Source organism: Gopherus flavomarginatus, chromosome 7, assembly GCF_025201925.1.
Source record: "Gopherus flavomarginatus isolate rGopFla2 chromosome 7, rGopFla2.mat.asm, whole genome shotgun sequence".
NCBI classification, from domain to species: Eukaryota; Metazoa; Chordata; order Testudines; family Testudinidae; genus Gopherus; species Gopherus flavomarginatus.
In genome coordinates this window covers 3,716,776-3,743,954 of record NC_066623.1, presented here as the reverse complement: position 1 = coordinate 3,743,954, position 27,179 = coordinate 3,716,776, and the positions used below count along the sequence as shown (strand labels likewise).

The following is a 27,179-nucleotide window of genomic DNA, read 5'->3' as shown; positions in this document are numbered from 1 at the left end:
GACTGAATAGGTTATATTCAACTTCTGTTTCCTATTGATATTTTATGGAAGGCATCATACATCCCATTTCCTGTTCAAAAATGTTAATTTGAATTGGATAGCAACTTCCCACTTGATGACAGTGGCAGATAGTTAATTAAATATTAACATTGCTTTAGCTCTACATTTCAGTGGTCTTGTAGCAATTGGAACTTTTTGGAGTAATCAGTGCAACATCCAATACAATATTCAATGTATTACTGAAGGTTGTGACCCCTTTAGAATGGCCGTTGATTGATTTGTGCAATGGTTCTAGTTTAGGAAGAGAAGCGAATGAAAAAATATTGATATCTATAAATGTTTTCATGTGAGATTTAAAGGAGAGCCTTAGAACCCTATATATGTATATTCATTCACTTAGCATGGAGTACATGAAGAAATGCATCATATAAATACATTTATTTTGTTATATTTTGGAAATAATATTTGATTTTAAGAAAACAAAGAGCAAGCTGCATTTATTGCTACTGGGAAGTTTATTCTTTAGTCCTCATCATCTTAATCCACATATCAGTATGGTGGATGGACAAAAGATATCTTCTCGTGCTAGTTGAGGCTATAATACCAGACTGCAAGCTATGATTGGTGGTTTTATGAAGGCCAGATGGGAGGTAATACAAATCCTGTGGAAGTGTTACTTCCATAGAGGACTTTTCCCTCCTTCCATTATATCGCTGTTCTGAGAAGACTTTAGCTGTGAATCCAAAGGGCCTGATCAGAAACCCAGTGACGTCAATGAGCATCTTTCCACTGACTTCAGTGAGCAGTGGATCAGCCTAACAATCTGTATGGAACTTTCCCACATGAACAGCTCCACTGACTTCCCAGTGGAGTTGCATGTGCGGGAGCCTGCGCAAAAATTACCCAGATCTTTCCAACTCTCAGACCACATTCAGACCTGGTGTTCAGCAGGTGCAACTCTGGTTTCAGTGAAATTGTGCTTTCTTATACCAGGGTTCTGAATTTGATTCGCCATGTCCAAGTGAGACTTTGCTGCACAAGGTGATCCTTTTGGAATATATGAAAGTACTTCTAAATTACCAGAACTCTAATCTTATACTGGCAATAGCTTGTTTCTGATCTAACCAGAGCATTCTTTCAAAATGAAATGCATTACCAATGACTGAGCTTGAAGGATATAGTAAAAACTAAGTGCTAAACTCAGTTCTCAGTTGCATCTCTGAAAATCAATAATAACTCCATTACCATTGAGTTACTTAGGATTTTTGCTAGTGCAAAATGTGGTTTTAAAAACACAAAGTGTAAGAGACAAGAACTTTAAATAATGGTAAATAATAAAACATGCCAGGACTATGTTCATGTATAATATTTTCATGTGTTTTAGTAAACAGTCTAAGAGTGCAGTCTGCTAGCTTAGCTAATGGTGTTATTTATTGCTCAACAGACTTGCAAATTCTGGTTATTTATAGTAGATGAAGTACAGCAGAAGATAGAGAATGATATTTCAGTGTAATTTCGTCTAGTAGCATAGTTACACAATCAATCCAGTGTTATCTGTATGTAGTAGAGATCATGGGGCCAGACTTGTGATGAGAGTAGGTGCACTCCCATGATCTCAGTGAAGTCGTGCCAGTTCTCCACTTGACCACATGGGTGAATCATAGAGAACTTCCTCTCCTTATGAATCTCTCTCTCTCTGTGGATAGAACGGGGCAATCCCTGTGGAAATTTCTTAGGAATGCATCTCAATAACCGATGGTAGCCTCAGTTCATGCTTTGAGAAGGGCTGGACTAGATGATCTCCTGAGGTCCCTTCCAACCCTGATATTCTATGGTTCTATGATTCTATTATTCATCAGCCACTCCTTTCCTTGTCAGATGCATCTTTAATTCCATCATAGATCATGATTAAAAGCATCTACATTTTCCTTAGAAATCAGAGCCTCAGGCCTAAAGATAGCAGAAGTTCTCCATTAAAAGATGCATTTAATTTTCACTGTGGGGCCAGATTGCCCCCTCTTGGGGAAAAACCATGGGTTAGGAAGAAGGAAAACCCCAAAGGCATACAGGAACCCTTTGGCTGCTCTAATTTACCCTGAAGCTGAAGCAGCTGTGATGGTTTCAGGATAAGGGAACTGTAACTGGCTACCTGCTGCCCCTCTCCCTTTGTGCTGAGTGGTTGAGTTCAGTCTGATCGCCTCTGGAAAGGTGTCCCACAATTGAGGTCATGCTACTGAAATTGCACCCTAGCATAGTCCATAGAATACATGTAGCATTGATGCATGTGATTTATCATGATCAAAGGGAAACACATTTGTGGGATAGCCTTTTATGAAATACTGTCAGGATATTACTGGGCATCAGAGCATCACGGGCAGTTTCGTGAAGACTGAGGCTGTTCTAGTAGTAATTTTGAGAAACCAGTACTAATTTTGCTACAGTGATGGATGCATCCTTGAGCCTTGTTTTAAAGGGAAATGACAGATGCCCCAGGTTCTCCAGAAGTGAGCAGAGCATCTTCAACTCCCTGCTGAACATACTGTACACTAAACAGTCTTTTCCATGCCACTTGCATGCAACATGAGCATCTTGCTGCCTTTAATTAAGAAGTTAACTGGACCATGAAGTACTGCCTGAGTAAATAAAAGTGATCTGTACTTCACATTAGGTATCTTTTCATTTATTTACTTGCACATAAATTATGGAGGCACATTAGGTATCTTTTTTCATTTATTTACTTGCACATAAATTATGGAGATTATTAAAAATTGGAAGGGTCATCTATAAGGCCATCTGCAGCCTAGATTCATTGTTGCTCTCAAAATGTTACTGTCTTTCCAACAGTTGTAATTTATTGTGAACAATTGTGTGAACCATCTGCTTACCTTTTAAAATAAGACAAATAAACTTCTAGTGAAAGTTGCACATAAGATCATGAGTGTTAATTTTATGTACTGGAAAGCAGTGATAACAGTTTTTTTGTTTTGTTTTGTTTTTTGTTTTTTTGTGGTCTCAGTCTGCTGCTGTTTTGATTTGACTAGAATTTTAAAAAGTGAAAATTTCATACCTCTTTTAAGAAGAGCTGTTAATAGGCAGGTTCCTTGAAACTTTCTTTAAGCTAAGCTTTAGCCCTCTTCAATGCAAATTATTTGTTTTGTTTTGAGGTTTCCTACTTCCATGTCTATAGGCAATATATAAGGGAGTTTGGTATGCAATGTGGTTTATATTCTGCCTGATAATAACAGAAATAAAATAGTGTGCTGAGGTTACACAATACAAGTATAGACTTGGCTGAGTAACCATGTGACAACTAGAGAGATGATAATCAGCACTAGGAAACGGGAAAAGATCTTCCCGTGTCCTGAATTTAGGATTCACAAATCCTCATTCAAGAGGTAAAGACAATTCAGCTTATGTTATTTAAGACAAGTGATGATTTTGTCTTTTACAGTAATCATTTCTATTTAATATGTAGAAAATTAGATGCCAGCCCTGCAAATATTTATGCATGTGCATAACTCTCCTTACACGAGTAATACCCTTGAATACAACAGGAGTACTCATATGAGCAAAGTGTGTGTTTGCAGGGTCAGGACTTATGCATTATAAAAATATTGGCCCTGACCCTGCAATCATATCCATATAGACCGACTCTCATACCCTCCCGGAGCCCCACGGGCTTCGCTGCGACTCTGTGCAGGTGGATCGGACCTGGCAAGAGGTTGGATTACAGGATTGAGCCCTCACAGAGGGAAAAAAAAAAGTGTCCATTTGTCTCCCCTGAGTGACACCCAGGCAACCCTAAGACGTAACAATGTTGCACTCGTGTAAATGATGGCAGAATTTGATTGGTATTATGAAGTATTTAACAGATTCTGTTTTATCTGTTCCATCGCTGCCCTGGGAACACAGTTCTTTTCTTTCCCTTTTTTTTTTTTTTTTAACAATCTTTAAAACTGTTTTAAACTATTCCTAAAAAGTTAATTGCAGATTTTGAAAGCAAAAGGGTTAGTGCTGCCATCTTGATTCTTATTTTCAGAGGATGCTATGGGCCCTAATCCTGCAAGCTGCTTAGTGGGGGAGGCTTGCTCTACCTGTGCATAGTCCTGTTCATGTCAGTGGAAGTCCGCCCGTTCAGAGGAGCTTGCAGGGTCAGGGCCATGGAAGATAACACTGTCAAAACTCTCACTGCCTTCAGTGGGACCAAGATGAGACCCAATATTAACATCTGGGCCTGATCCGGCAATAGGAATCTGCATGGTATGGGAGTCCACAATGGCAGATCCAGTTGTAGGATTGGAACTGACAAAGGTTATCTTTTTTGCTAGAGTTCAATCCGTTGTTGTCAATACAATATCTTAAATAGCAGCTGCATCCAATGTGATTTCATGCATTTTCCATTGCCATTAATGATTCTGTTTTCATTAGTAAACACTCTTCCCTAGGCCAACATTTCAGTGATACAAACCATAAAGCAAGCTTTTCAGGCTGATAAATCATTATTTTGCACATGACTTGTCTCATAGTGTACATGTTTGGAATGGGGAGGTGGTTTAAGCTCCATAATCCTGACATTGACTAATATTATTTGCTCTGCAGTCAGACCTGCTCCAAAGTTAAAATTGCACATTCTTAAACAGTAAAATATACATGTGGAACTAAACTGTGACATGCACCCACAGTGAGACATACCTGCCTCAGAGCCAAAAATACATATTTATGAGCACTAAAATACTAATTTGAGTTAAAACAGTGTCCACCCACAATGAGAGGCAAGTGCAGATGGCAAGATAATTGCAACTTTCTGCAGTCAAGCTGTGGAGTTAGAATTTAGCCTTTCAGTTAAGGCTCAGATAGCTCACACAAAAGGAGCGTGTTTGCAGAAAATGTATCATCTTCCTTTCTTAGTATTTACAGGACAAGAAAAAGATATTGATCTAGTTTCCTAATGATTAAAGCCTTGATCCCACAAAGTATTTAAACACATGAACAGTCCAATGAAGTCAATGCAAGGCAAAAAAAAAGGTTAATTTCTCCCCCTTAAATCATCAGTTCTCGCACCACTTCCAGTCCCTGAACTCCTCCTCCACCCAGCCAACACTAAAGCGAGCAATTGCTCCAGTGTGGCCATGGGAAGCAAACTCTTAAGAGAACAAATGAAACTTGCATTGTACTCTGACAGGTGAGTCATAAGTGCTGAGGGCCCTCTTGACAGTGCTTTCATGTCAGATGCTTGATCTTTAAATCTCGGGGCCATCAGCAGAAGCGCCTCAGCAGCCATTGTGGCTTATGAGAAGCAATACATTCTCTTAGGTAGTCAGGACTCTCATGATGAATCCCAAAGCCATGGAACTGAGTCTGAAGTACAGTATCCCCTGCAATGACACAGTCTGCCGACTGCTGCCTGTCTCAGTAGAAGAAGTCAGGTAGCAGAAGTTACCAGAATATTATTTAGAAACCTTGACAGACAAAATGGCGAATTACCGATTCTAACAAAGTGAGCCCTTCTCACAGCTGCTCCCCTGACTGAGGCTATCAAACATACGCAGCATCCTCAGTTGCGTGTGTGTTTGCTTCAAGGCCACTCTGTCTCTTCCTGTTCAGTCATTTCAGAGTCCTGCTTGCCCACTAGCTATCAGCGAGGAGAGCAGGCAACCAGAAGCACAAACAAGACAGACGGAAACATTTAATGCAGCAGCAATGTGAATTGCAAGAAGTGTTGGCTCAGCACAAGCACCAGCAGTTGATGCTGACTCCTCATTGCTATGATGTGTGGAGCACGTTCAGCTGTGCAGAAGACAGCTCAGCCATCAGCTGTATATGCCCCCCACACCCCCACCCCCATTTCCATTCTTAAGTAGTGAAGTCCGCAAAATGGAACTTCAGTCTGTTTGGGGCCAGAACAGAGTCAGCGGCACAGGGACACCCTGCCTGCTGCAGAGCTGGATGATTAAGATGGCGTTCACAGCTACAGTGAAAACAGTGTCCTCAATGGATACCAGAGCTGGTCAAAACATTCCAAAATTTGATTTTTCAAGAGAATTGTCGATGTTGGCTGAAGGAATGCTGAACGTGGCATTGGACTTACTTTGTTTTGCAGATTCCCCTTTCTTCATGTATTCAACTGCTGCAGTGACTCAGCCATCCCTGGCAGTTACATGCGTGTGCTAAGGGAAAAATGGACTTCTTACATGGCTTTGTCCCTCTTTTTAATGCTGCGCAAGTCCCCAAAAAAGACACAGAGAAGAAGCTCTTCCATAAAATCCTTTTCTGAAATGATTCCATGGGTTACATTTCGAAGTAAAGTCTCACTGAAGCATTTTGAAAAGAATTTCATTAAATGTTGCTAACATGTCATAAGCTCCCTTAAATGGAAGGGTAATGGCTCATAACATTTGTAAGCTTTTTAATTTCATGCAATATGAGCAGCATAATCAGCACCTATTAAAGTCAACCAAGTGTGCCAAGTTGGGCTATCTACCTTGGCATTTGTCTGTATTTTCATAGTGGGCACACCTCTAAACAAACACTTGGAACAATGTGTTTGTACTTCCGTTGTGTTAATGCTAGTGTGTTGTACAGCAAGGAAACACCTGCTGTGACCACTGCAGAAGTATCTGCATTCATAAGTTGAATAGACCACTTTTAGTCTCTTCTTTCCATTGAAGAGAGTTAATTAACATCCGCAAAAGTCAAGCATCAGGGAGGAGGAGACAGAAGAAAAACTTCTTAAACAACTCCCAGAATTTTGCGGATTCATATTCTTCTAGTATAGTGAAATATAACAACCTTGGGTTTGGGTTTTGTTTCCCTTTTGGGCTGAACTTTGTGGTTATAAAATTAAGGACTTTCAGCACATCCTAAGGGCCAGCTGCTAAGTTAGGACTAGGTGCTAACTACTTCATGGATTTTTGCATTGCGTCTCAACCTCGACCCACTGAACTTCTCAGCAGTTCTGCTACTGAGCCTCTACTGGGGAGAGGCCATTAGCTGTGTGGAAGTGTGTGATGGTATTATGTTTCCTCTGGAACTAAGTTGAAAACTAGGTAGTCTCATGTTGCCATTTGAGTTGTGTGTCCTGAGACACAGTAGGGATCCTGAAAAGTAAATACATATTTGATTTAATTTATGCGTACAAAAAAAGGACATAAAATATTTCTTTTTAAGCAAATGAGAATGTTGCTGAACAGAATGAATCCTATTTCAGTGACTGGTTTGGACTTGGATTGGACTTTATTTTAATGCCTGCTATTTATTTTAATACTAGATATTCGTGTCTAGTGTCTGGCAATCATGTGTTAACCCCTTTGTAAATTAACAGGGGTGGTGCCATGCCTATCACTTTTCTATGTTATCTTTTCATTCCTTTTCCTTAGCAAATTTGTAGAGGCAATACATCATTCCTAGCTCTGTCTATTTTCTCTCTTCAGTTTCCTATCAAAAGCTATTTATTTCTCTTAGACGATATGATTTGTCTGTAGATAGGACAGATGAGTATTTGGGCTACCTAATGCTTAGTTAGTAGCACTGGGTGGAGTGACTGTTAAGAGAGAAATTGGATTGGATGTTGGGTAGAGACAGAATGGGACCAAACCCTTGAATCTTATACTTTGAGATGAAGTCTTGAATTTTGTAGCTTGGGTGCATCTCACCAAATCATAGAGTCGCAGAGAAGCAACCCTTAGAAAGAGTTGAGTCAGACTCAGAGCTGCTCAGAGGACAACCTGTGTTGCTGCAATATGCTTCATTTCTTTCTCTCAAGGGCAAAAACTGAGAGTTTAAGGAATTATTAAGTCTAGACATCTACATTGACAAACAGGACGCTGGTTGCTTTGGATATACTTGAATATAAAAATAGCCGCTGTATTACTTAACATTAAAGAGTGATGGAGCTTAGAGGAATGTGAAGAGATGGAAGTTAGACACGTAGACAAATGGAAATTTGGACAAATAGAAATAGGGATGGAGATTAGATAGAAATATAATCATATTTTCTATGGATTTTCCTTAGGCTATGATATTTTTGAAAGCTGTCATAGCAAAATCTTCTGCTCTCCTTTCAGAGGACAAAGACTGCTCCCCCAGCAGTTCTTTCTGTCAAAACTGTCTCAATAGCAGAGTTGCACATATTACAAAACAAGAGTTATCAGATTCATCAAACTGCACTGTCATCACCAGACTTAGCTAGATGTGGCCAGATTCACCGATAGTTCAGTGCTTTACTTTGTAACAGGAAAAGAGAGTCAGACTTTTTCTGGCACTCATTATCAACTGTTTGCCAGCAGTAAAAATTACACAGGTCTTGCAGATCCCTGAGGGATAGAAATCAGAGCTCAGAAATGAGGGGCGCAATTAGGATAAAATAAGAACCATCCTGAACTCACTCCTTTGAACAAAACCTTTTGAGATACTTGGAAAAGTTTGATTAGCTGTCCTTGAAAGAAAAAGCACCTTGTGTGTTCCTTTGTGCTTCCTAGTCCTGGCTGGAGTAAAGTTATTTACAGTGTCAGCAAATGGTCTGAATCTCAGAGTCTCTAGAAATCTTACTGAATATTCCTGGCCACTCTGTCCTTGTATCTCTAAACACATCTCAGGAAAAAACATTGTTTGTTCTGGTTTTAGAGGAACAGTGCTGTAATGCAAATGCACAGTATCCGGACACTGTTTATATGTTATATGGTACTGTGGTCAAAAGACAAGACTGTGGGTCCAGGTGGAACAGGAGAGGGGCATAGACTCTGGTCTGCAAGTGAATCAGTGAGTTAAGTCTCTCTGTAGTTACACACTTAAGCACGTGCATAATTTAAGGATATGAGTAGCTTCACTGAAGTCAATGAGACTACTTACATGCATAGTTAGGCACAGGTATAAGTGTTTTGCTGGATCAGGCAATATTATTATTACTTACGTTAAAGCTGCACCCAGAAGCCACAACCAAGACTGAGGCCCCATTGTGTGGGGCTCAGTATGAAAATGCAGTAAGAGAGATTCCTGCCCCAAAGAGCTTACGGTCTAGTAGGCAGATAAGACTGACAAAAATGGAAGGGGAAACAGAGGCACAGATAGGTGAGGTGGTTTGCCCCGGGTTACATGGCAGATCAGTGCTCCATCTGCTGGACCACACTGCTTCACATGGGAAGCAGCATTAGTGTAAAACTGATTTAAAATAATACATTAAAAAGTGTTCAAGTCAAAGAATGTCTCTTTTGGAAAATGACAGTTTTCATTGAACCATTTTTTGTTTGTTTCATTCTTGATCTTCATATGCAAACTTTTGAGGCAAAATATAGCCTATTAATTTGTTTTGACTAGTTTACAATCCTATATCTGGTTATATTTGATTTTGCTTGTAACCTTTATACTTAAAGGGCTAGTTGATTTTCCATGACTGGAAATACAAATAACTATACTTAGCAGTGAGATAAGGCCCCATTTCTCTTCTGCATGGGCATAACCTACACAGGGGAGAGAAAAGTCTACATGTTTCAACTCACATTCTTCCATCAGGACAGGGACACAGTTTGCCTTGCATGAAGAAGATGGAGGCGCCAACCCAAGTATCTTGAGTTTCGTCTGCCACCAGATCCCTCCCCTGGGCTCCCCAAGGTAGCACGGCATGTGCAGACTACCTCTACCCTTGTCCCCAGAACTTCTCCTCCTCCAAAGAGACCAGAAAGGAAGCATCAGAAAGGGAAGGATGGTGCAGTGGTTAGAATACTTGGAGGTCCCTGGGGTCCATTCCCCACTCTGCCACAGATGCCTCAAGTGACCTTCGGGCAAGTCACTTCATCCCTCAGGATATCAGTTCCCATCTGTGACATGGAGATAACAGCACTTCCCTACCTCACAGGATGTTGTGATGATAAATATAAAGAGCTCTTGTGAGGCACTCAGATACTACAGCTGTGGATGCCATATAGGTACCATAGATCGTTTGGGGGACCATAGCGCATAGAAGAAGGCAGCCTTGGGCTGAATTCATTTGCATTTCTTTCCCCTGGGGATTGGGGGCAAGAATCCAAAGGAGCCGGCCAGACCGCCCTAGAGGGGTTTGGTGAAGCCAGGGAGCATGCCAGAGTGGTAGAATCCAGGGGCGGCTCCAAACATCAGCACGCCAAGTGCGTGCCTAGGGCGGCAAGCCACGGGGGATGCTCTGCCGGTCGCCGCGAGGGCAGCAGGCAGGTTGCCTTCTGCAGCATGCCTGCGGAGGGTCCACTGGTCCCGCGGCTTTGGCAGACCTCCTGCAGGTGTGCCGCCGAATCCATGGGACCGAGGACCTCTTGCAGGCAAGCTACCTTAGGCAACCTACCTGCTGTGCTTGGGGCGGCAAAATGCCTAGAGCCACCCCTGGTAGAACCCCTTCTCTAGGCTTCCCTTACCAACCCCCTTTCCAAACGTTGGGTTTCTTTGTATGTCTAGAACTTTGCTGTGTAAAATAAGCCACCATAATTTAATTATCAACAGATTAGAGATAATGCGACAAGAGACCCACAAGTTGTGACAACTCCATAACCGGACTGTGTGGAAACAATTCAACAATAGAGAGGAAGAAAGGGACTCATACCAAGGCCCAGGGCATTAGGGCCTAAATCTACAAGGTTGGGTACAGAGAACCCAAAAAGGACAAGAGAAGAAAAGTAACAGAACAGATCAGAGGGCAAACAAGCCTGGTTCTGAATTACAAAAGGCTGCCGGCACTTAATACGTCGAGGAGATTTTAATCCTGTTCATTTGGGAGGGGAAATAGATGCAGAAAAGAAGACAATGCAAATAGAGTAATAAAGAGAGGAGCTGAATAATAAAGAGAATCCAGCAGAAGAGATTCTTCCCACAGATTTCAAAAGAGGCCTCTCTCCAGAGACACCAGTGCTAGCCGTCAAAAGCAATCTTTCCCTGTTGTATCATTAAATGTTGCCTAAATACTATTGCAAACCTTAAAATCACTGTGTGGAAACCTTCCTCAGAACATTCTTTGTTATGCTGTCCCATCAACAGGGTTGACTGAAAGCATTTATTTCAGACACTGACTTCTTAAAATTGGCTTTTAACATGACAGATAAATCCATTTGCAAGAGTCTTCAGGTCTGTAGAGTAAAACTGTGAGAGTGAAAATGACCTTCCATTTCAAAGGATCCCAGAAAGCTTTCTTTCTTTCTTTCTTAGGCACCTACAGCTTTGATATTGTGCCTGCAGTTCTTTTACTCCCTGGGTGAGAATAGAGCACCCCACTGGATACCCTGTTTTAAATGACAGTGGGTGTGTCATCATATATTTAATAAGCGCAAGCGGTTAGGATCTCAGTTCTGTACTCGGCTGAAAGACAGGAGCACTGACAGAACAGAGACCCCTTGTATTTAAAAAGGAGAACTGGTTAGCAACTGATCCAGAGGGAAAAGTGTCCCTCTCTGAATCCCCAGATCTCTCTTTTCAGCACTTGGCTTTTCCTTGCAAATCTCCTACCCAAATACTAAGCAGGCTGAGCCCTTTCTAGTTGATGAAATGTGACAGGATCACAGCCTGAGGTGGTACGCCTGAAGATTGAGATGTGTGTTTTGTAAAGAGGAGCCTTGTAAAACATCAGTACCTTAAGGGAGAGAAATAAATAAAATTACTGACAATCAAATTGATTGGGGAATAAGATAGTGGCATTTGTCTGAGGCAAGAGGCATAACTCCCTGCCTGGGACTCCGAGTTCTTTTTCTGTTTTCCTTCCCTTTGATTGTCTACTCAGGGGTCTGTTGTCCGTTTATTGTTCTTGTGAAAGTTAATATTTCAGGTTTGGGGGGTTTTGTGGTGTTTTAGAAGTGTGAGTGTATAATTGTTCAGGGCCTAGAACTGCAAATAATATAGCTTCTCTTTATAGTAAAATCGTTGCTCTCTTGTAAACTTAAGTGAAACCACCTGTGGGTGGCCAAATAATACACTTAAAAAAAATAGTTGCTTTAAATACCAAGACATCCTGGCTGACTCCAAAAGGGCTAAGCAGGGATCAGCATCTGGCACTATAGAACTAAGACAGCCGCTGGTGTCCAGGCAATTTTTTTTAGTAGGCAGTTTGAGAGGGGGCTGTCGTCATACTGTAAATAAAGGCAAGAAAAGTGAAGTTCTTACTACTTTAGTTTAATATAGTGGCTTGTTTGAGCTGTTTTGTTGTTGATGTGTCCTGAATTGAAACCTGTGTTGATTTCATCCTTGGCAGTTTGTAAGATGAAATGACCTCAGTCTTCATAAAACTTTGCTAGCTTATAACAATATGGCATTTCATCAACCCTCTGAGTTGTCTCTTACATGCAGTCTCCAGGAGTGGCTGCAAGGTGGTGCAGGTGTTCAGATAGCACAGAAATGGCATAGATTCTACTCTTGGGAGATTGTTTGCGATCTCTTCTCAAGACCACTGAGCACAGAGCTTGCGGGGATTTATTCTGATATCTTGGTGTCCTGAGATATCGATACATTGCGCTCCTGGTCTAGATGTATTCAGAATGCAGCTCCTGTGATCAGTTTGTCAGACTATCAGTCGTAGCTTTGTGTCAGAGCCAGCAGGAATCTAACCTTCAGGTATTTTAGGCCAATGGTTACTCTGCGAGTCAGGTTTGGACAAAGAATCTGTCTTAATGTTTTCCAACTGTACCTTCTCGGCGGTCAAAATTCAATCCTCAGCTCATCAGAAGATTTCATAATCATTTCTTCCTGGCTTACAAAGATTATTGTTAAACAGGCTCCCATTAGTTTTGTCCATTTCACTTCTCATCTTTGCAGGGCATCCTTTGCTGCTACACTGAAGTAAACGCCAGTGAGACACCATATGCTGCAAGGGCACTTATATTGTCAATGCTGTTTCATTTCATGTTTACTTTCATTTAAAGCCAGGATATTGCATCTACTCTTCTAATTCAGTAGGCTACTGATCTTGTTCCATGCTGCAGACCTAAGATGCTTAACTCTCTTTTGCCCACATGCTCCAACTTGCTGACTGTTAAGTGACCATCGCTACATGTTTCCTTAAGAGCTGGCTGTTTTTATAACTTACTGGCCTGGATGTCAGTACTCAGATTTCCCCTTAGTTATGCAGCATACTGTAGACATATAAGGAGGATGAAGCAGAGGAGGCTGGTGAGGATATGCAACACTCCCCCCCCCCCCCCAAAAAAAAAAAAAAAACCCTCCCAAATCCCACTATCCTCTCTCTGTGATCCCTTCCCAGGCCTGATCTTAGCTGGTGATGCAGCCCCCTGCTCCCAAATCACCGGCCCATCATCTCACGCTCAGCCTTGGCAGCTCGCACTTTCCTCCTCTGCTGTGCATGGCCAGGAACAGCTGCAGCTCTTCTTCTAAGCCAGATGCATGCCCCCTCCCTCCCCCCACCCCTAAAAAAACCGACCAAACAAACACAAAAAAAAATCACCACTCCAACCCCAATGCCTTGTTGGCCTGTTGGTGAATATTTTGTGTTCATTCCTCGGCCATGCAATATCAGGAACATCCTGCTTCCATTTCCTTTCCTTCCCCACAGCAGCTCAGATATCTGTGAGAAGAGTGAGAGTATGTTGAATGGCAGTAGCTACGTGCAACTTCTAATCTCCCCAGAGTTCCCCCTGTACTGCTTAACTGCTTGTTTCTCTGCACGTGCATCATACTATTTGCTTTCAGAATATTTCTGCAGGTAACTTTGGGATTTCTGGGTCAGAATGCCCAGCACGATTTCGCCACTGTATCCTGGATAAATCCACTGGTTAAAGTGCTACAGCCAGTTGTTGAGGCTACAGGACCCTTTCCACACTCTCGGAGTGCATCCCCTCTAGTGTTAGGGGTGGGATTTTGCAAGTCATCCACTCTTAGACGGGCCCCAAGGCTACCATCCTCTGTATATTAATCATTATTATTCTGCAGGTCTGACTGACTTCGGACCTGCATTTCTTCCTTTCTGGAACTGTGGCCAAGTGGTAAATAGAATGACAAAACGGCCTTCTTAAACCAAAGTAGTGTTTGTTGTAACGATAGCCACAAAGCATTTAGAGAAAAATGGTTTTAAAGCAGTAATCAACCTGCATAGTTATCTTATATAAGGCTCTTGAGAGAAGGTTCCTTTTAACATTCTCCCCCCCCCCCGAATTATATTGTTCTCCTGTGTTTGTAGGTCTTTTCCTCTCCTCGTCAAAAACGTTTTTGTAGGTTGTCTGGAGAGGAGGCAACATCATCAAAGCTGGTAGTTTTGGTACTGTTCCTTAATTCTTAAATGTTTGCCAGGAGGTGACGTGTCTTGACCCATTCTTTTCCTTTCTGCCTGCTTTCCCACATAGCCTACTATTGAGTTAACCCGAAACATGAATACAATAAGCATCCCAATAACCAGTATTTATAATACAGGTCAACATACGGTATTTATAAATTATTTCTGCGCAGCACCACGTCTGTTAGATCAGCATATACCAGTTACAGATGCTCAGCACCACTAATAAAAGCTAGAAATTGCGTGAAGACCAGAGTTTTAGGTCATTGGGTGAGCTCCTGGCAGGAGCGTGATGGAAAAATGGAAAAGGGAAGTACTTTGAGCCCTTCAAACCTGTTTTCCAGTTAGAGGCCCATACTCTGCTCGTTGTTTGCTGAATCTGATGGGGGGGATGTGAAGGAGTATGATCGGAATTACCATCAGGTTTACTGTCAATGGACGTTCAGAAGCAATAGAGCCTTAACATTATGGAAGCAACAGGTAGAGGTGAGAATTCCAGTAGATAATCATAAAAGGGAAGATGGCCATACTTACCTCTGTGTCTTCCTGCTTTCCAGGCTTAATATAGTTACTTGTGCAATGTAATTGCTTTCTTTGCAGGGCTTCTTCCTATTGATTCTACTTGTGGATTTAAACCATTTGGGTATTGGAACAAGACTGCAGGCTGGGTCTGCATCTTAGTCTTTTTTGGGGTTGATTATGCACACAATAGTTCCATCCTAGAGACATTAAAGGTATATAGATACCATCCCTGCAAAGCTAGTGCGTATATTTGATGTAAGCATGCAGGTTGGATCATATAAATTCAAAACGTAAATAATAATGTTTTTCCTTTGGCAGCACACATTTAATTTGGATCTCTCCCCTAGGAAGCAGGTTGAATGCTGACCGTCTTCAGCATGCTTCATAAATGCTGTACATCTGCAACTGTTGAGGATGATACAATCCCATAGCAACACCATCTGCTTTTTCACAGAAAACTTCGTGTAGTTGAAAAACGTGAGGTGTTAGTCATTATTAGGCAAGTTGCATGCTGTGATCAGTGATTGATTTGTTTTCTGTTACCGGCTAAGCCACATATGTCTGTGTGTCCATAAGTATTGTATGCATAGCAGCATATTGATGCAGATGAATCAGACATTATGAATTCCCTTGCCAAATCTAACCATATGGAAATGTTTTCTGTTCTTATTAGTAGCAGCAGTAGTTATATTTCAGTGGCATTTGAGAGGGATTGGGTGGGGATAGTCTTGTTATGCGTGTGAATGGTACCTAGTGCAGTGGGATACTGATCCCTCTCTGGGGCCTCAAGATGCTATCATCATGCAAACAATAACTAATACTAATCATCATGATAGTGAAGCGTTACTAGTTCCGTGTAGTCTTAATAGTGTCTTTAAATATATTTGAAAGAGAGAGAGAGAGAGTTGGGTATGTTTTATTAATAGCTTTAGAGATGTTTAAGAAGGGAAATGACTGTGCCTAAAGACCATAAAATGAAAACAAATGAACACCAGTCTGCACACATACCTTGAGTAAAAGTTCTAAGCACTGTAGAAGCTATAGAAATAGCTATTTGGAATATTTGAAAAGCTTAGCGCGCTCTCTCTCTCTCTGATGCACATTGATAGTGCCTTCGTTTCATTGGGAGATCTGTCACCATTAGATTCAGAATGTAGCTAGCATTGCCTCAGGCAGTGGATAGGTTATATCTGAGTAGTACAAATCCCTGGTCCTCATCGTGTAAGCCCCATATCCATAGTGGAATAAAACCATGTCTTAGAGTAGCCATTGCAATTAGTTATTCCTGAGGGAGAATTCAATTTAATCAGCGTGTTTAGGGAATTCTTGGTTGGTTTCTGCTACACAGTGATGGTTGCCTAAAAGTGTTACCATGCTCTGGAGAATGTGGAAGCACTACCCTTCTGAAGTGAGTTTTAGCCCATGAAAGCTTATGCCCAAATACATTTGTTAGTCTCTAAGGTGCCACAAGTACTCCTCGTTCTCTTTGGGTTTGTTTTGTTCAATTTGTGTCAAAAAAAGAAAAAATCCTCAGTGATGCAGTCATGGGTTTAATTAGTCATCAGTGTATATTTGAACCATTTCCTTGTAATGTCCCCAGGTGAGTTCTGAATGATGTACGTGTTTGAAGTATATTCGGAATGACTTGGTCATTCTACAGATCACATCACAGCCTGACTCAGTTTCAGAGGTGCTGCTGTCTCCAGAGCATGTATTGTCTGTGAGTGGCTTGCTTGTTGGAACCCTGGCTTCAAGCATGCTTACGTGCCTACAGCTTTGGATTCCAGTCCAGGAAACCCACCAGTTACAGTTTAGTTTTTACCAATAAAGGAAATTTTGTGAACTGTGCAGCAGTCTTCAAAAGTTAAAAATGCAGATCCTCAACAACGCGGTTACTGAACTAGAACTACAAAATGAGCAGTTACATTGTATTTTTGTTTATATTTCTATCCATTGTAGCTTGTCAGCTGTGGTTTTCTTCAAATTACAGACTAATTCAGTTAAGAATTTGGCAAAGAAATTGAGCCAGATATAACAGGGCTTTTTAGTTTTGTTTTTAACATCTGCAGACAAAATATAATTAATTTTTAGCAAATCTCAGCTAGAAAGCAGCTGATCAGGCATCTTGAAGAAGAAGCAGACTCCTCCTCTAAGCACTGTGTTCAAGATTTAGAAATATTATAGCCACCGTTGTAAACAGGGAAACCCCAAGGCTGCAGAAATAAATCTTTTCTGCGGATACAAAGCCCCTCTGGTTGCCAGCCAAAAGCATGGCCCAGTCATTTAGATTTCACATCACAAACTTGCCTTCTTTGAGTTTAAAAAAAAAAGTCATTGATTATAATTGCTTTTAATGTATCTTTTATTTCTGCCATTATTAAAAAAACCCTCAAGAAATGTAATAAAAAAGAGCTGATTTTTAGTAGATATAAAATTTCAATATCTGTAATATCTAGGAAGCAATAATACATGTCAAATGTCATTACCTAACTCAGTCTTAACTAATTCCTGGAATCTCTCTCTTTCTGTTAGAACTTACAAGTGAAAGATTTAATACAAATATTTCTGAGAATAGAAATTCCATTTCCTTGTACGTGTGTCATTCCAACTAAAAGGAACGTATCATTTTTGCGTAGGAGGTATTGCATTAATTTCCTCAGTCATTAGTACAACTGATCAAAAGTTTGGGTGACTCTGCAAGTATCTGCTGAGGTGTAGGTGTGCCGATGTAGACCTCCAGCCGCTATCTGTGGTATTTCTATATGCAGATACCGCTGTCCTTCCCTGCCTTTTTATTCCATTCAGTGTCTCTGGACCAGTTAACCCAGGTTGTTCTTTCTTCCTGTCTGGAGGGATGAGATTATCCCGTCTACCTGGACATCCAGTCAGCATAGTACCCGCATAATGCCAGACATGTGCCAATGATGGCCTTAATTATACTTCATAGCCATCATCCACATCCTGCTCCCTGAGGCGCAAGGTGAGCACACTTGTTGTGTTATGTACTCTCCTTCCCAGTCTTCCAGACCTGCTGGCCAGTGCAGAGTGGGGGCTGGGCCAAAGGCCCATTTTGGGATGGCTAGCACTCATCCCAGTGCTGTTCTCACACAAGGGCAGCAGTTGTGACAGTCCCCTGCTTGAAGGGATTTGGGGTCAGGGAGGCTATTTGCCCCCGTTCCCTTCCTTGCACAGCTGCTTAAGGGTCGGGCACGGCCTGGCCCAAATGTTGCAATTATAGAATCATAGAATATCAGGGTTGGAGGGGACCTCAGGAGGTATCTAGTCCAAGAGCAGGACCTATCCCCGGACAGATTTTTGCCCCAGATCCCTAAGTAGCCCCCTCAAGGATTGAACTCACAGCCCTGGGTTTAGCAGGCCAATACTCAAACCACTAAGCTTTCCCTCCTCCCCCCCAGTTGCTGTTGATTTAAGAACTCAGGAGAAGACACCCATAAAATCAATGAAATACATTAAACTAACCCCCCTTAGTCATGGGCTGCCAACAGCCACACTGGCACAGGTTATGAAATTAGTCACAAGGGTCAAAAACTGGTAGCTGGCCCCTATGTGTTAGTAGCACGCTCTTGTTCTCTCAGCCCAAAGAGCTCACTGCTTCCGTTAATTCTCACCTCTGGACCTAACAGCCTGTTGCAGCCACTTAGCTCGAGACCGGATGGTAATGACACCCCGGCCCCTTTCCTCTATATCAGTCTTGCTGTGGGTGATAGAAGTGAAATGTCCTCATTAGTATGCTTAGATTCTGCCTTCTTCAGTCCACATATAATACACAGCTACAATTGCACCCCATTTCCCCCACTCCCAATTTAAAAAGTATTTGCTAAATCTGTTGTCTCTGGATATGCTTGCTTTTCCCTTTCCTTCCTGTATGTTCATTGCAGAGGAGTATGGGTTTGTTTCGCACCTTTGTACTGTCTATATTTTTCTGCAGGCTATGGTAAACATATTTCCCAGATCCATGAGGTTTTTTGTTCTATGAAAATGTTATGTTGAAGCTTCTCTGAAAAACTCCACTTTAAAATCTGCAATGCATTCATAAAAAGACATTTACATTGAGATTTTTCAAAGAAGCTTAAGAGAGTTAGGTACATAACTCCTAGACACTGTTGAAATCCTAGCCTTCAAAAATAGTTATTGTTTCTGCGTTATCTGTCAGCGTCTAATCGCAGTACCATGTAGGAGTAAGACAGTAACAGAGAAGTGAGTTAAAGACAGCTGAAATATTAGATAGTTGTAATATTTTTCCAGAGAAAAATCATCTCATTCTTTTTACTAACATTTAAATCATCGTAATAAAATACTTGTCTTCTCCAGTCCTTTCAGGGCAGTTGGTTCCATTGCTGTCAGGTGAGGTACACAGAATGCATCATCTCCATTGTAGAGAAGATGTTGTCCTCTCTTTTAACCATGATAAAGAGAGCCTGGTTATCACAGTGGTAGGGACATTGGTACAAATCAGCATTGTCATCTCAATGATGCAAAAAATATATACACAATGACCTAGTCTCACCTTCCATTAGCAACATACACATGGCCATAATGATTTCACCGCAGAATATTGAATTATAATTCAGGTTTCCAAGAGCTGGAAACATACAGCTGTTAGACCAAGCAATAAGGAAGGAACTGAGAAAGATTTGTCCTAAACCTCAAGAATGCAATTAGATACTTTCAGGATTAACACTACTGTACTCCAGGAAAATTAAATTGCCATTCTGCTCTGAAAAGTGACTGTAAAAATGGCATCTGGTGGTTGCATGTTTAGGGCCTTTCAATAACTTTCAGAACAAATATGTTCAGTTTATAAGTAAAATTTTTTTTTATTTTCCATCTGCCAACCCTGCAAACTCTTCTTAGGATGTGACAGTCAAGCTGTGTTCTTTCTGGATCTAGCACCAGCAACAGTAATAAAGACCATACTAGCTAAATGCTCCTGGTGTAATCTCTTTGGGGTTTCACAGATATAACTAAAGGCAGAATCTGGCTCTGCATTTGAAACTAAGGGTCAACACCTACATGGATATGCTAGAATAATGGTGATTTGTACTGTAATAGTGTCCAAAGGTTCCAATCAAGGTTGAGGTACAATGGTTCTAGTTGCTGCTCAAACATATGGGAAGCCCCAAAGACTGATGTGGCAAACCACCCTTGTGTATGTAAGAGAAAATTGTGCTTCTCTAATCTACTAGGATTTCTTAAGCATGTCAGCAAGGTATGAATAAAGGAGGACTGGTTGACCTGATGTATTTGGTCTTTCACAAAGCCTTTGACCAGCAAGAAGCTATCAAGGAAACTAAGTAGTCGTGGATTGAGAGGTAAAGTGCTGCCATGGACCAGAAAACGGGCTATAGAAGTAACAGGTAGTATATAATTTGTTTTTGTCACTAAAATAAAGTAAGCAGCTATAAACAAATGAATTGGTTCTATTTTCTAATACGATGTTATTTTTACATAATAATTTTTCTGACCATAACTCTACTTTAAAATGTATCTTCCTGTAAAAATTACTGTATCTTTTGTGTATACACTTTTCTTGTCTGGGGAAGAGGGAATTGTGTTTTTTTAAAACATTGAAATACCTGATGGGTGGGGGGGAAGAAAAGAAAAGAAAAGAATGAAGCTATCATGCTGCATGTTGAGTCAGCTCATAACAGATACTTCACATAGAAAAGGCTCATAATTTCTTAGACGTAACAGTGGCAATTGCAGCTCCACACTGATCCCAGCTACATGGTATGGATGTGTTTCACTTCTGAAAAAGATTTGTTTATGGTAGGAAAAGGTTAGAGAATACATTTTATTACCTCTATGCTAAACCTATTGCTTCCTTCCTAAAAGCAACCATCTTCAGACATAAATATGGCATGTACTGGGGCATTGTATAGCATTTGTTTTAATCTGCCGGCATTATCAATTCAGGTCACAGATCATGTTCATTCTTCTTTGAAAAGTTTACATTGTCAAGTTGGAAATTTTGCTAAGAAAACGCATTTAGTTACATGAACATCATGTTCAGCTGTTTGAAGGACAAAGTCAAGAACAGAAGAGGCTCAGTGATGAAGTAACAAAATATGTGTTCAAGTAGCTACATGATTAATTTGTTCACCAAAGGTATTATGGGCAAACTCCCACCCGTGCTGTTTGGCATCATGGCAGGAGGGAGGTGAGAAATTGACCACAATCAGGTTCCAAAGCCAGCCTTCCACTGTGGGTCAGAATGGCTATGGGGGAGTGGGGAATCCAAAAAGAAGTAGCGAGCGCTCTTCTGCTAATGTACGCTGTGCGCCATAGTGCACCCACCAGTGGACTTGGTTGCACTCAGAGCAGTGAACAGAGGTGACGTTTTTGTGAGATTTCACTGGAAAAGGTTCCCCTTCTTGTTGCAGGTGAAAGTGTTTCTAAAAATGCTGCTTTTGCACTCCATTTAGAGGCAGTGGTAATTTGCCTCTTCAGAATAGGCAGAAGTGTGAACAATCACCCCTCACTCAGAATGGCATTAATACTCATCACATTTTGCATGGAATTGGAACAGTAGCTATCTAGGGCATTGTTCTTTTGCGTGCCCAGGCAAGGCAAGAAGTTGGTAGATAGAGAGACAGCAGCATATACCGTACATGGGAGTATGGCATATATTACCTATCCTGTGTTTCTTCCACGCAGTACTGACTCAGTGGATGCTCACACACGTCATTGATCCGACCATTGGTTCATAGGAACATTATTAGCTGTGATGTGCTGCCAAAATTACAACATATGGCTCCTTCAAGAACTTTCTGCCTCAGTCAGTGATGTGTGCAATATTTCCTGAGTAAAATGCTCTTCTCCTGTAAAGTGCTATGAGATGTCTGGATTAAAAGCTATATATAAGAGTGAGGTGGTATCACCATTCTCTCTTGCATGCTCACCCAGCAGTGCTGCGTTCTGCCCTGCCATGACTACCACCAAAAAAGCCATCAATTCCACACTCCCCACACATCCAAAACCATCAGTCCTTCCACTTCCCCCAACCTTAGCTAGATACCTCTTTACCCTTCATGTTCCTGCTCCCCGTCATAGAATAGAAGGATAGAATATTAGGGTTGGAAAAGACCTCAGGAGGTCATCTAGTCCAACCCCCTGCTCAAAGCAGGACCAGTCCCCAACTATATCATCCCAGCCAGCGCTTTGTCAAGCTGGGCCTTAAAAACCTCTAAGGATGGAGATTCCACCACCTCCCTAGGTAACCCATTCCAGTGCTTCACCACCCTCCTAGTGCAATAGTGTTTCCTAATATCCAACCTAGACCTCCCCCACTGCAACTTGAGACCATTGCTCCTTGTTCTGTCATCTGCCACCACTGAGAACAGCCTAGCTCCATCCTCTTTGGAACCCCCCTTCAGGTGGTTGAAGGCAGTTATCAAATCCCTCCTCATTCTTCTCTTCTGCAGACTAAATAAGCCCAGTTCCCTCAGCCTCTCCTCATGAGTCATGTGCTCCAGCCCCCTAATCATTTATGTTGCCCTCCACTGGACTCTCTCCAATTTTTCCACATCCCTTCTGTAGTGGGGGGACCAAAACTGGACACAATACTCCAGGTGTGGCCTCACCAGGGCCAAATAGAGGGGAATAATCGCTTCCCTTGATCTGCTGGCAATGCTCCTACTAATGCAACCCAGTATGTTGTTGGCCTTGGCAACAAGGGCACACTGCTGACTCTCATCCAGCTTCTCGTTCACTGTAATCCTCAGGTCCTTTTCTGCAGGACTGTCTGTCAACTGTTCCCCACAGCGGTAGCAATGGGGACAGGTAGGTCACCCTGTGGGGGTGGTTGGGTCATATGCACCACTCTGGTGATGGTCTGGGTGGTATGTTTGTGAATGGATCCCCCTCCCCTTTGGATCTAGAGCAGGACCAGTCTTCCTGACTTCTAGAGCTCTCCCCTTGCAGGTGGGGGAGTGGATCGCTCCAGGCAGGTGGGAGGCTATTGAAATGAGCTTTTCCCGTCCAGTAATCCTGTTGCGGTTTTTCATAGCAGGATATTTCCTTTCTCTGCTTCAGCAGGAGGTATGGTAGTGACACAGGCACTGCTTACAGGCTGCCAGCTGCCCCTATGGTTCATGGCTTTGTGTTGGACTTTTCTCATGAGTTCTACAAGACTGGAGGTAACAACAGCTCTCTCTCCTCTTGACGCTCACTTGTTCCAGAACTTTGTTTTCAGATTTGTGGGCGCCACTGGATCCAGTTTAAACTACAGATGCTCCCCGGCTTACGCAAACCCGATTTATGGAAATCTGCACTTATGGGAAAAGTTCTGCAAGCCTTTTTTGCATAATTGTTGGAGATACGTTCCCGACTTATGCAAAATTCAACTTACGCAAGGCGTTCTGGAACGGAACGCCTTGCGTAAGTTGGTGAGCTTCTGTACTCCTTTTTGACCTTCCTGACTGTAAAAATATTGATGCTGATGTTGATATTTGATACTTTTAAATTACCTCTTAAAATAAAATAATAAGATTCCCTGCTTATTTTTATAATCCCCCAAAACTAATCCAAGGAAATTTCTATAAAATATCTAATTCCCTTAAAGAGAGCATAGGTTTGGATTGCATGGGCTGTGCATCAAGGCTGTCAGTCAAGGTGGTGTAATCTTTGATCAAGGAGCTTTTAGCATCTGGTATGAAATGAGTCAGCGAAAGGCACCTGGCAAAATGTTATGATTCATTTTGCCATGTATTGAGCCTTCTGAACGATCAGTCGATACCCTTTGCAAAATCTCATATATTCTAGTGGATAGCTCACTGATTAGTTAGGAAACAAACTATATTGTATTGGCATATTTGCTGCACCTTTCAAATACTATATCCTGTAGCATGTGTCCCCATAGTTTAATAAATTGAGTATCTGTGGCATATACTAATACATGAACATTTGCGTTAGTGCTACGCCACTGGGGAGGGGTAATGCAGAGCAGGAGTCAGAGATGGAGTTTTTATGTTTGCTAGAGAAAAGGATTAGAGCTAGGGGTTTCAAAGGGTTTAAGGAATTAAGTACCTAGTTTCCATTAAAATGGGTAGGTGGGTAGCCTGCTTCCGTAGTTGGCTTTGAAAATCCCATCCGAGACTTGCCGCCTGAAATGGAACTGAAGCATCCTGTCATGGAACCTTCATTAAATGTTTTATAAGGAGAATACTTGAAATACGTCAGGAGCAGACATGAAAACCTGCATAGGGGAAGCCCGTGCCTTCAATTCTCCAGTTGTCTGATTGAATTAATCACGTAAAAGAAACAAAAATGTAAAATAGTGCTGCTAGGGAGATGAATGCTGATTTAACGGGCAAAGAAAGTTAAATCAAAGGCTATTGTTCAATCCAGTGAGTGCTGCGGGATAATTAGGATACGAACGATTTTCAGCTTTTGGCAGCATCTTCACAATAACCCAAGTGAACTGACAGTAGGTAGAAGGAGACAAAAGTTAGAGTGCCCAGGTCTTGGCATACAGACAGGGCTAATGTTGGCAAATGGACTGACTGTCAAGGCATAGTGTTGTTCTGGGGCCTGGGTGATAACTTTCATTACCTGTTGGATTGTGTGTAGGAAGAACAAATGGGGGAAATGCTGGAGATTTCATAGTCTCTCAGACATTATGCAGGAAGCTAAAGTGGAAAGCCAGAGACTGAAATCGTGTAGATCATAATGCTACGGGAATGGCAACACCAGGTGTATTTTACCTTTAATTTGACTGCTCCGAAAAAACTAGATGAAGCATCTTGGAGATGCAGAGAGACCTTTTTTCCTCACTGTTTTTTCCCAACACACGAAAGAGATGTGGAGCCCATTGAAGTCAATGAGAACCTTTCCATTTACTTCAGTTTTCTTTGGATCAGGCCCTCGTCTCTTTATTAGTATTCACCTGGGAAGAACAGAACTAGGCTGTGACATGAAATACACATTTCCAGAGCTGCTTCATACTGTATTTTAGAGATTCAGTGTGTCTCATACTTACGTTGTTATGACTATAGTCAGACTTGGCCCCTGTACTCTAAATTTACATTCAGTAGGTTACAAAACCATGTATGAGAGCATTATTCTAGTGTGGACTGAAGCTCTGAAGCCCAAACTATGTATAATTATTTTTACTGAGGTGATGATACTGTATCAATCTATATTTCCTGGTGCTCTAATGCATCGGAGGAATTAACATTGGACTATGTTATCAAGAAAAAGTAATAAAAATGTAAGAATTTTTCCCTAATCCCATTTCCTGATTAATTACTTGTTTTAAGAATGGGAAAAAAGTAAGTCACTAACATTTGATTTTACTTTGGTTAATGAAGGAGCTGGGGGATCCTACCTGAATTTCTGAAAGGGGACAAGAAGTTTTTAAAGGGCCTTGTGTAAGAGATGATTGAGTTATTGTGTGTGTAAGTAAAAGACGCAGGATGCAAAGTGTGCACAGTTTCCAGCAGCAGGGAATATTTTTCTAGTCTTTTATTCATTTCCAAATGGAAAGAGTTGTGGAAATGTGAGCAGGCATTACATTAAGTGCTTGAAATATTCCTTCCCTGTAGACTGATAAAGGCATGCTTCTTCCAACAAGCAAATTTAGTTTTCTGAAAGCCACATGAAGAGAGATCTGAATCAGTGAACTACACAGCTGCAGTAGGATCAGCATTTGTATTCTCTAATGGACTCTGGTGAGGGTGGGCATAACCTCTTAGCTTATCTAGTTGTGTTCTCTACAGCATCTTATTAGGCAAATCAGTAACGGAGTTTGAAATCAAGCCTATCATGTAGTTTTTCTGTCTATTTTCCTACCTTAATGGAGACTGAAAGGCATGCTAACCTTTTCAAAACGCTTAGTCTATTTGCATCCCTTCAGTAACAACAGTCAAGTGGGACAGGTCAAAAAGTGACCCGCCTTGTTTATAATGTGGTTATAATGGTTAAGATGTCATCGATGGCTATAATTTCGTATGGATTCTAGACATCTATCTTTTTAAAAACTCCAACCTTCAGTCAGTGTGAAATTTAAATTTGCAATAGTAATAAACGCTATTTCAGGAGCTGTTTGGGTCAGGTTCCTGCTGAGGTCACTGAGGATGCTAATGCATAAACAAAGAAATAATAAAGTGGCGCTGAGTTTTTCTGTTCCATTAAAAATACAGGCGAAAGAATCAATATTTCTTTGAAAGCCCTTGGTAGTGGAACATAAATAATTCAGGGTAAAATGGGAAAAAATAATAAAAAGGAATTGGCAGTGCTCTTTTACTCTTTTCCTTTCTCGGATAGTTTAGCTGAAGATGCTCTGTTGTTTAAACTTTCAGACGTTCCCTGGTTTTCGTTCAGTTGCTCTCTTTTGTATCGGGTCCATGTTTCAGACCTGCTGTCTTAGAAATAAAATATAATACTTGGTACTTACATACTTTGCACGTTTCATCTAAGGATCTGTAAGCATGATGAGTAAGTGGATGAGAATGATTTGTCCTCATCTGACAGATGAGTGAAATGAGACACAGTGAACTTAAATGCTTTGTCCAAGGTCAGACAGTAAAGACTGGAATCAGCTCAAGTCTCCAGATTATTATTATACTTCATTTGTTTTCTGTAATTCTTCTTACCATGTTTGCTCATTTACAAAGTTATGGGCCAACCCAGAAGCCCTTTACTCTGGGAAAACGATTTAACTGGGAGTTATGCCTGAGGAAGAACTTCAGGATCTGGCCCTTTGAGTTTTATTAAGGGCTTATTCCTTTACAAGCCTTCTTCTTTCTACGTGAGGCAGAAGGGAAGCTACTATACTGAATTTGTGACATCACATTTACTTCTGTAGCTATTTCTTCATCATTTATATAGAATTATGGCCACTACTAGGTCAAGCAAAATGAGACTCTGGGTTAGAAGAAAGTGAATAATTCACAATTCATTCAAAAAAGGTAACCTCTTTTAATGCTTGTGGAATATCCATTAATCAAATCAGAATTTCTTCCAGTTCATGCATTTTTCAAGTTTATTTCATTAATACTTTTGCATTTTTTTTATTCTATAGCTGAATTGGGAATTTTCAAAATTTAACCTGGGTGTCTTCATTAGGATCAGTCAGATAAATCACATGGTATTCTTTTCTATTCCATTTGTGCATTGGTTGAGTACATAGGTACAAGTAGCACCAGTACTTGTGTCTGTAAAGTTAATTTTGGGGTTCTATGAATATTTGGTCACATGAGTTTGGCATTGGCTCTCTGCAGACGTTGTCGGGAAAAGTGGACCACTCCAGCGTTCACAAAAAGTGCACGTTAACACCCCAGTCCTGCACAGAGCTCCATAGGTAGATCCCTGCACCCAGACGAAGACCCGTTCTCCACACAAGCATTGCCTGCAGCAGGTGCTCTTTGCAGAATGGGAATGGAAAGCGATGCAAAGACAGCCAGAG

The 27,179-nt window shown here is 41.3% G+C and overlaps 1 protein-coding gene across 8 annotated transcripts in view; it reads left to right on the top strand.

Annotated features, from left to right (window-relative positions):
• SGCD (sarcoglycan delta) overlaps positions 1–27,179 on the top strand; it is a 665,508-nt gene that overhangs the window by 549,487 nt on the left and 88,842 nt on the right. The window lies entirely within an intron of this gene.